Source organism: Parasteatoda tepidariorum, chromosome 3, assembly GCF_043381705.1.
Source record: "Parasteatoda tepidariorum isolate YZ-2023 chromosome 3, CAS_Ptep_4.0, whole genome shotgun sequence".
Taxonomy (NCBI): domain Eukaryota; kingdom Metazoa; phylum Arthropoda; class Arachnida; order Araneae; family Theridiidae; genus Parasteatoda; species Parasteatoda tepidariorum.
In genome coordinates this window covers 77,055,499-77,065,414 of record NC_092206.1, presented here as the reverse complement: position 1 = coordinate 77,065,414, position 9,916 = coordinate 77,055,499, and positions in this window count along the sequence as shown.

Below are 9,916 nucleotides of genomic sequence, written 5' to 3'. Positions count from 1 at the left end.
TATATATATATAAAGGTATTCTCATGCGATAAGTAATTTTCAATTGTTATTTACTATTGTTTTCATTATTTTTTATTATTTTAATTGATTGCAGTCGAAAGAAATTTGGATTGTGAAGTATACAAATTTTTACTTCACTTTGAAGACCGTTATTTTATATGGCTTAATGCAAAATCTGGAAGAAATGGATGAAATAGTTCCTGTGATGTCACAGTAATTGTTAGAAACGAATATTGCTATTGGATGATTACACTGTGGAACAATTTTTATTTCTATTGCATAATATTTCTTAACGGATCTTGAATTTTTCTTCACGGTGCTGATTTGAAATTTGCAATCACTTCCTCTCTCTAAGCTACAGTATTTTTAGTGAGATTTTCATTTTTTTTTTTGACTAAGTGGACAAGTTTAAAAAAACATTTTATATAACAGAGGTCGCATAAATGTTGCAACAAACTTTTAGGAAGAGTTAGGGCACATCACCAGGAGGAAAATGTCATAGGAACTCATTCCTGAAAGTGTCATCATATGCCGTTAGGGGAGCTTCTCTATTATGAAGTTTTTTCTAATGTGCTTCTGAACAGATAATTATAGAGAAATAGCCGTAGCCGAGTAGGTATTTACGAGCATGGTTACTAATGCAATTTTTATTCTAATGACGTGACCTAACTTTTCTACAAGTTTGTTGTAATATTGATGTTGTTGTATATAACGTTTTTAAACTTATATCTTTCGACAAAATATAAACTAAAAATATTTTAGAAAAATATATAGCTTTGTACTCATGCTATATGGAGCGAAAACAATTTCAGATTTAAAATCTCAACACCCGAATGAGGCAGGATTGTGGAAATGCAACTAAACTTTTGCTTTCCAGGGTTATTCAATAAAGAAAAAGAGTCGATTAAAATAAAATTTCATACTTTTTCAAGAAATTTTAAGACAATTTGTAACAATTGAACCTTAAATTTTGAGCAATAAAGTGCTATGTTGCACATTTAATAAGCTGAATAAGTTGCCCATCTTTCATTAGAACGAGCTGAAACAATAGATAGCTTTGATCTATTATCTAATACTGAACTAAATTTGTCGACGACTTTCGGCATGTAATGAGTTGTTAATAACGATTTAAATAAAAAAGAAAACCTAACCTGTTTTTAGAAACAAACTACAGAGTTTATCGATTATTTATCGTCCAAAGTCCTTATTATTTTATTAAAAATTATTTTAGCCAGCTTAATTTTGCCATCCAAAAGATATGTATAATACAAATGCTTTGACACTTAAAAAAATTAAAAGATAAACAAAGGAAAAACGTTTCTTCATCATAATAACATTCCAAAAAATTGTTTATTGCGCACAAAGTATTAAATATGAAACAAATGCCACTCAGAAAATACTTAAAAATAAAAACTTCTTTTGCTTTATAGTTTGAATGTAAGAGAAGTAGAAAAGTCTCAAGTTTTTGAACCTGATGCTCTAAACGTGTCGGACTTTCTTCGTTTCAACTCAGAAGCAAAAGAAGTTTTTACTTTATTTCTAAACATCTAAAGTTGCTTAGACACAGAGAAATACTTTGAAAAAGAACCCCAAGTAAAGAAAAGTATCCCTTACGTGGGACAAAACATTTAAAAAACAAAATAAAAATATTTATATGAAACGACAACACTTCTTTTTTAAAGAAACATGGAAAATTTAAGGTTTTAATATGGACGTACATTTTATTTTTCTTCACTTTCATGATTCTATTCCCGTCTAACCTTTAAAAATTGTATGTTCATTTGACTGCAAGTAAACATCTTAAATATATTTATTCGCCCTTCAAAATGTGTAGAATTTTTTAAATTATTTAATTGTAAAGTGTTGCATTAAAAATAAGTGTAAGACTTCTAAAGATATTTACATTTCATGTTAAGCATTTCGTTAAAGAGTAAAGAAAATGAAAAATTATTTATTTGAGTTTAAAGAGGTATGGAGAACTTATTTTGTGTAACGAGCTCTTCAAAGAGTGCAATACATTTAAATTTATTCAATTGTCAAGTATTTTGTGCAAATACAGATTTCGGCTTTAAAAATTATTTAATTGCATGTAAATATTTGCTTTTCAAATTTATTACACACAAAGAGTTTCAGAGATAAATCAATTATATATGTTGTTTATGAAATTTACTGAATGCTTTGTAAGTTTAAAATAAGCTTCGGCAAAACTATTACAAAAATGACAAAACTATATGTACCCAAAATAATTTGCTCATTTTGATTTCAGTGGAAAGGCTTCTTAATTAAAAAGCACGGATTTTGTATAAAGTATGAAATAGAATATTGAGTTAATGTTTCTCGATGATTTGCTATCATATGCGCATTTTTACATAGAAATTTTGAAGAACCATTTTACATAAATGGACTGAATTTTGCTGCATTTTTTTGCCTACTCAGTTTCCTTTTAAACATGGGTGATTATGGCTATGTTGAGAACTATTTGACTTTTAAAAAAATTACAAACAATATCTTATCAAAAAAGTCACGTGATCTGGGCGGCCATATCTGATCACAAATGCGAGTTATTGTGCAAGAGAATGACGCAACGATGATTCAAATGTTGTTCAACAAACACCTTGTTCTCTCTGTCTATTTTCAATAGCATTGAACTGACAACAGCTGTTCCACTGTCTTATTCTTTTACTTGGTGCTATTTTATTGCAAACATATTGAAAAATTGAGACAATGTCTCATCATATCTTTAAGTCTCATTTTTGAAGATTCTTTATAAGAGTGAGTACAAATAAATCCTAAATAAAGCTCATTGTTAAAATCTCATAGTCTTTGAATTATTGAGAGTTGTCGTATACTAAAGAGTAGTCGTATACTAAAAATTGGGTCGGCTGCTCAACGACGGTTATAAAATAAAATAAAAATAATTTCATTATGATAATATTTATCATATAGATTGTCATCGCATTAGAGTCATACATTATATCATATTTTCTGCAAGACATTGCTTTCAATGTAACTCTTATCATGATATTGCAAAATATCAATCTTTCACTGTAATTCAATATAATGCAATGTATTATTAAGAAGCTGAATTTAAAAGATTGTTTTTGCTAGAACTTTTAATTTAGAAAGAATTCTACAGTAACAAAATTTTTTTTCCTTAGAAGATTCTTTCATTAAAATCTTTTAACTTACACTAAAACAAATATCTCTTTGAAGGTGGAACTATATTCCAATAATACAAGAGGATTCCAGGGGATTTGAGAAACGATTCTCAAATCTTTATTCCAGGAAGCCAAGTACAGTAAACCTAAATACTTAGTGAGTTGCGTAAATTGAATCAACATGACGCAATGAAATTTTAAATAGTTTTTTAATTTTAATACCTATAATTAAATTTGCATTACAATATCCATGAATTTCAATTCAAGTACTTAAATGGGAAGCTTACACACTTTATATGTAAGTATGTAAGTTCGTATGAAAATTCCATACTCAAGTCATACTATTTCGTTTGTTAGGAATACAATTAATTACCCTGGCTTTTAATTCAAATGCTTCTACTTCACCTTTTAAGTTACGCAGTTAAATTAAAGTACTACCACTAAAATAAATTAAGTACTACTGATTCGTTTGTTGATATAGTATATGAAACAAAAAGCAAAACTATTGCTACGTAAATAATGTAAGTAACATTGCTGATAAAGTAAATTAAGCTTTGCAATGAATATTAAGTGAGATATGCCAATTTAAGATGCATGCAATACTGTGTCGTAATGCGTAAGCGTTTTAAGCTACATTTTAATAAATAATAAATATGGTTTTTATTGTATATACTTGCGTTATCTCTTTAACTACGCGTGATAACTGTAAGGTTCTTATTACAAAAGCAAAATTCTGCAACAATAAAATTCGGGTAAAATTTTGAATAAAGTTTTTACAAGATTGCATTAGTCTTGTTAAGGATAGCCTTAACTTCAGCAAAGGTGATGCAATAGTTTTTGATTTTCATAACTGTGATAACCAAAAAAAAACAGAGTGTACTTTGCGCTATAAAACCTTAAACAAACAAAACGCGTGAACAAAAGACAAATAAAAGTACAGAAGTGGTAACACTTCTGCACTTTTACTGAAGTGGATACGCTTCCAACACTTCTGTACTTCTTTTTGTGCTTTATTTTCACTTTATTTAAACTTTATTTTCTTTTTTTTTTTTGCTCTAGACTGATACCTTTATTTCATTACGAGAATTTAAAAATAAATACGGTAAATTATTCATTGTTTACCGTAATAAACAATGAATATTGCATTACTATTAAGATATTTGTTGAAAATGAGTTATAGCCTCAACATATTTGAATAGAAAATCATGTAATTTAGCAAACAACATGCAAGCAAATAAAAAAAGAGCTATACATAAAAAACTCTATAAAGGATTTACAATATCTTTGTCAATTTCTAAAATTAAACTTCCAAGTTTGATAATATTAGTCGCTATTGATGACGCTAATACGATGTTAAATTTTTAATTTCATTATAAAAAGAAAAGTAACATAAAAAATACATATTTTAATTTTTACTTCATTGTTTTTGAAAATTAGTAATTCTTACTTTAACTTTCATTACTTCTCATAATTTAATAAAGCAGCATCCTTACCTGATACTTTAAAAAGTTACATATAATAATAAGAATAGTAGGAGTATTAATAGTTATACAGATATAATAATAAGTAGAGCCCGGATTTTGATTACCTAAAAAATCTCAACTAATGCCCTTAAAAAGTGCAAAAAATGTCCTTAAAAATNTATTTTTTATACTAAAAATGATAGGTGCATTTTTGATTATTATTTGTTTAAGCATTACTGTTATTTCAACATGTATTACCTGTTGTAGACGATAATATATATCTCTGTTAATTTTGACAATAATTAATTATTATTTATTTACTTATCATGATTATTTTTCTTCGCTTCTTTTCCTCGTGTCACACTTGTGCAAAAGTATTTGTATCTGCACAATGATTATGTTTCTTTTATATACATTTTGTTAAAGTAATATTTGTTTTTATGTTTCTTGTGTTATTAGAAAAAATATTTTTTAATTTTATTATGAATGCATGCTACTTTTATGTTTATAATTGGTACAATAGAGTTGTATATTGGAGAGATACTTGCCTATACAGGTAGCAAGAATTATTTTTTCTCTCTTTTTTTTTACTGTTCATGAGGAAAATGTGACGCTTATCGTCACTTAATTCAGAATCACAATAAAACATTTAAAATAGATTTATCGTAAATTGCAAAATAATTGATTAGATTTAAAATACTGTGGAAACTTCCATTAGTACGTAGAACTTAAGCAAATACAAATAAACTCTCTTGATTAAAGTTAAGAAATACGTGTCGGAAAGGGTTAATCACAAGTTTATAGTCCAAGTTTGATCTCTTGTGTGACCTTTCCAGAATTTAGCAATATTTTTATCTAGCAAAAAGTTTAGTATAAAAGATCAAAAAAAGACAACAAAAACAAGAGCAGTAGTAGAGAGAGTAGAACCGAGTCATTAGAGGTTTACCAATTTCCACTATGAACATCAGTATGGGTAAGTTCTCTCCATGCCAATTAGTATATTTGTTACCAATCAAAGCCTTTTAATTAATTTGTTATTTAAATTTTGTATTTAATTAAAGTGTTATTAATCTAAGTATTTTAAATAGTTGAAGTATGTAAATTAATTCGACAATATATGCATAAAATAAAACGATCACAGGTTAAATTGATAAGTAGTAGTTTTGTGTCTGTAAACCACCGTAACAATAATATTCTCTCATGTATGAAAATTCATTTCATATTTTGAGCTATTTCTTCAGAGTAACATCATCTATTTACATATTACAGTTGCCATGGTTACCTTAAAAGCAGCCCATTCACTTTAAATCACCAGGATTTAAATTTGATAGAGAGATGATTTAACGTCATTCTTTAAAATTTCCACTGTTTGACCTTTAATTATTTGTATAGGAATGTAGAAATGCTGCTTCTGAGCTTTAAACTTAACGCTCGAGCAGTTTAAGGTCAGATAATAGGATTCCTATACTAAATTTTTAGTAATTGCCTAAAGATTTCATTAAATGTGTATTTTTTGGTAGGAAAATTAGATAAGTATTTTTTTGTTGCAACTATTAATAATCAGATTTTAAATTAATAAAATCAAACTAAATATACATGTTTAAATTTTTGTTTCGAGCAGTATGCTATTTTAAGTACAGAAAAGGTGTAATGAGTAAAAAAGTCACTTTAAATTAGTTTTGAGGAGTTGTATTCCGACAGCAGGACATATTAACATAGAAACCTTACAAACACTCAAAGAAACTGCTTTTAACCAAAATTTCACTAGTTTCCTATTAATCAAATTTAATGATTTTTGATACGTTATTAAATTTTGTACCTACTAAATACGAATATGTTGGCAATATTTTCTACACCAGGCATTAAAAAATTTAAGTATAAATTTTTTTATACTTAATGGTATTGCAATTATAGTTCACTATTTTTATAACTAGAATTCGAATTTTGATGACGTCTTATGATACATCAGTTGCCACGAAGATAAACCCAATATGACAATAATGAGAGGAAAGTTGGAAACCATTTAAAAAGATTTTATTCAGATGGGAAATGAATGTCCGAGGTTTTTCCACACCTCTGTGATTGGCTTTTACCAATTTTATTGAGTTTACTGAGATTATCAAATGAAAGAAATGTTGCGAAAGAGAAAAGAGAGATATTGAGAGAGGAAAAAGAGAGATAAAGAAAGAAAGAGAGTAAGGGAGAGAGAAGTATTGAGTTAAATTTTACTATCTAAATAAGTAAAGTAGGTCCGAAATATTCACTTAGGTTAAATCAGGTGAAACTAAATCCAAGTCAAACCTGTTACAACAAAAACTTCTACTTTTTATACAACCTTTTTCAGAATAGAGCTCTAGCTAGCCAATGAAGGTTCCTGGGTTCAAATCCCAGCAATGGATGATCAATGCAAATTTTGCAGCCGGTTCCCACCGACCACAGTGCTGACGGATCATGGGTTAGAGTCCCATGGAGTAGAGTATTTAACTAGTACGTAATATTCTCTTTTCTATGTAAATTCATTTCATATTTTGAGCTATTTGTCCAGAGTATCATTATCTATTCCCATATTACAGTTGCCGTGGTTACATTAAATTACAGCCTATTTACTTTAAATCACCAGGACTTAAATTTCACTTCATAGGGAGATGATTTAACGTGAGAGATGATTCCTTAAAACTTCCACTGTTTGACCTTTAATGACTTGTATAGGAATGTAGAAATGCCGCTTCTGAGCTTTAAACTTAACACTCGAGTAGTTTAAGGCCCGATAATAGGATTCCTAAATTTAATTTTCTATTATTGCTTAAAAGTAAAATTAAATATGTCTTGTTTGGCAAGGAAATTAGATTAGAATGGTTTATTAATAGTTACTATTGATTATCAGATTTGAAATTGTTGAAATCAAATAAACAAATTGAAAAAAAAATTTCTTTCAACTTGCATGCTAGTTTTCATAAGGCTATAAATGGTGTAATATGGCGAGTAATATGTGTATGGGGGGGGGTCTGCCGATAAATTTTCAAAACCATACGTTTTAATTAATTTAAAAAGAATTAACAACGTTTGGTTCAACCACAACAATTGATTTAGAAAAATTATCTTGAGATTACTAAAAGTCTGCAATAAGCAGGGATTTTTAGTTCTAACAAAACAATCAGCTTAATTTTAATTATGCTGATATTATTAATTATATTTTGATTAAAATAGCAATTTATATTATACACTGGATAAAATTTCAACTCAAAATTTCTTTGTACTTCTTTCATAGAAGAATCAACATTTCTATAAAAAGATTTAATCGTAAAAGTTTGTTAAAATGCGCTTGTGATAGTTTTTTATGAATTGCTCTGAGAATTTCTATGTCTTTTCAACTTTTGAAACTTTGAAATAGGAATACTTATATTTTTATTCCAAATTTATTTAAAGAAATGTTTAAAGTAATTGTTTTGAATAAAACTTAAAGAAAGTATTCACCCAGGTGAGATTATGAATCAAAGTTAAGATAAATGTTTGCATTTTTTTTTATAAAAATTTATTAGAAATCCTTAGTATAAAAATATATTAAACTAGATTAAAATATTTAATGGTGTAATTTTTACATTTTTAAAGTTTTTCTATACTAACTATTCTTTCTGTATTTATTTAAATTGTAAGAACTTTCAATGTGTGTCAGTTTTTTTTTAAATTTGAATTTATTTATTTTTTTTTGATTTTAAAATTCGTTTAAAAGCATCATATATATTTATTAAATCATTTAACTTCCCCGTCAGAAAATTATTAAAGCGTCTTTCAAAAGAAGATAACTTTACTTTTTACAATAATTACTTTAGTAAGCTGTATTTAAAATAAAAACTAAATTCGAGGAAATTGTACTAAAACCTGGACTTTAAAAGTGGGATTAAACATGTAATTGGAGGTTATAAGCGAAATAAATGTGTGCTGCATTTCGTGAAGCAAAATATAATTAAGGAAGTATTAAAGCTTGTGATAAAAAATATAAATTCTGCTTTGCATTTTTTTGCACTAGAACTGTTTTTTAACCTAAAAAATTCTATAGAATATGCACCACTTTGAGAGAAACGCTGGTATTCATATAAAAAAAATTATGAATATTATTAGTAATTTTATTATTGAAATAAAAATCTAAAAATTAACACAGGTTGCAGTTACTAATTACTCTATAAATTTGATAATTTCAATGCTAATTAATGCCAATTTATAGTACAATTGTAATCTAAAATTCATCAGATGTATTGTTAGGAAATTTTCTTTAGAAATTTAAATAAAATAGTATAGTTTAGAATGTTTGTCATATTTGAAATCAGTAAAGATTGAAAGTATTTTGAGGCAATTACTATTGTTTGATTTCTTCAAGTCCAGTCCTAGTATAATTATCTTGAATTCAATTTTTAGTTCAGCTCTTTTCTTTTAGAGTAATGTTATGTTTCAAGGTCATTAGTAGGGTCTTGCAAATGTCTTTGATGTTTTAATGTATGCTCTATCGCAATTAGCATTGGTCAAGTTCTAACCCTTTTTTTATGACCAGTTATCTTACTTAAGGTCGGTCATCGCTATGCTGAATTATCAATGGATGATCAATCTGTAGTATCTAATGCATGTATAACTATCACTTTTTGTAAATATTATTGAATCCCTCTTACCGGATACATACCTTAGTCTTAGATGGGAGAATTGAGACTCAAGCAATAATTATTTAATATTTTTCAACGACGAATATCACAAGAGTTGGATCGCTTTAGATCAGTTGTTAGAGAATCGGACTTCAATATGGAGGTGCCGGGATTCGATATTCGACTCCGCCAAGACCCACCGAGTTCATGCGATGCACGTACTCTTAAAATCTGCGGAATAGAAAGCCCAGTGATATGTCTCTGAGCAATACCATGGCTTACGGGGAATTGGAGAAAATTTCCTTCCCCACCATGTCTATGTCAAAATTATGAAATGTCCTTACGTGTGAGTTGTGCTGCCTTTTATTCGGGAGGTTGTGAGCAAGACATACTTTCCTCTATGCGTGTTTTCTTATCAAACGTGCTCTCATACCAAAAGGCGCACTTTCCTGACTTAATTGGCCAATGGTTGGCGAGCTTGGCTTATTCAAGTATCATAAGAAACAACATCAAGAAAGCAATTTAGAAAGGAATTAGAATTAGAATTACAAAGAAGCAATTTAGAAAGTTTATGGTAGAACTAAAATAATTATGTATTTTTATCAAACATCTTTATATACGGGACAGGAGAAAAACGGTAATGCTCGAAGTTAGTCTAGAATCA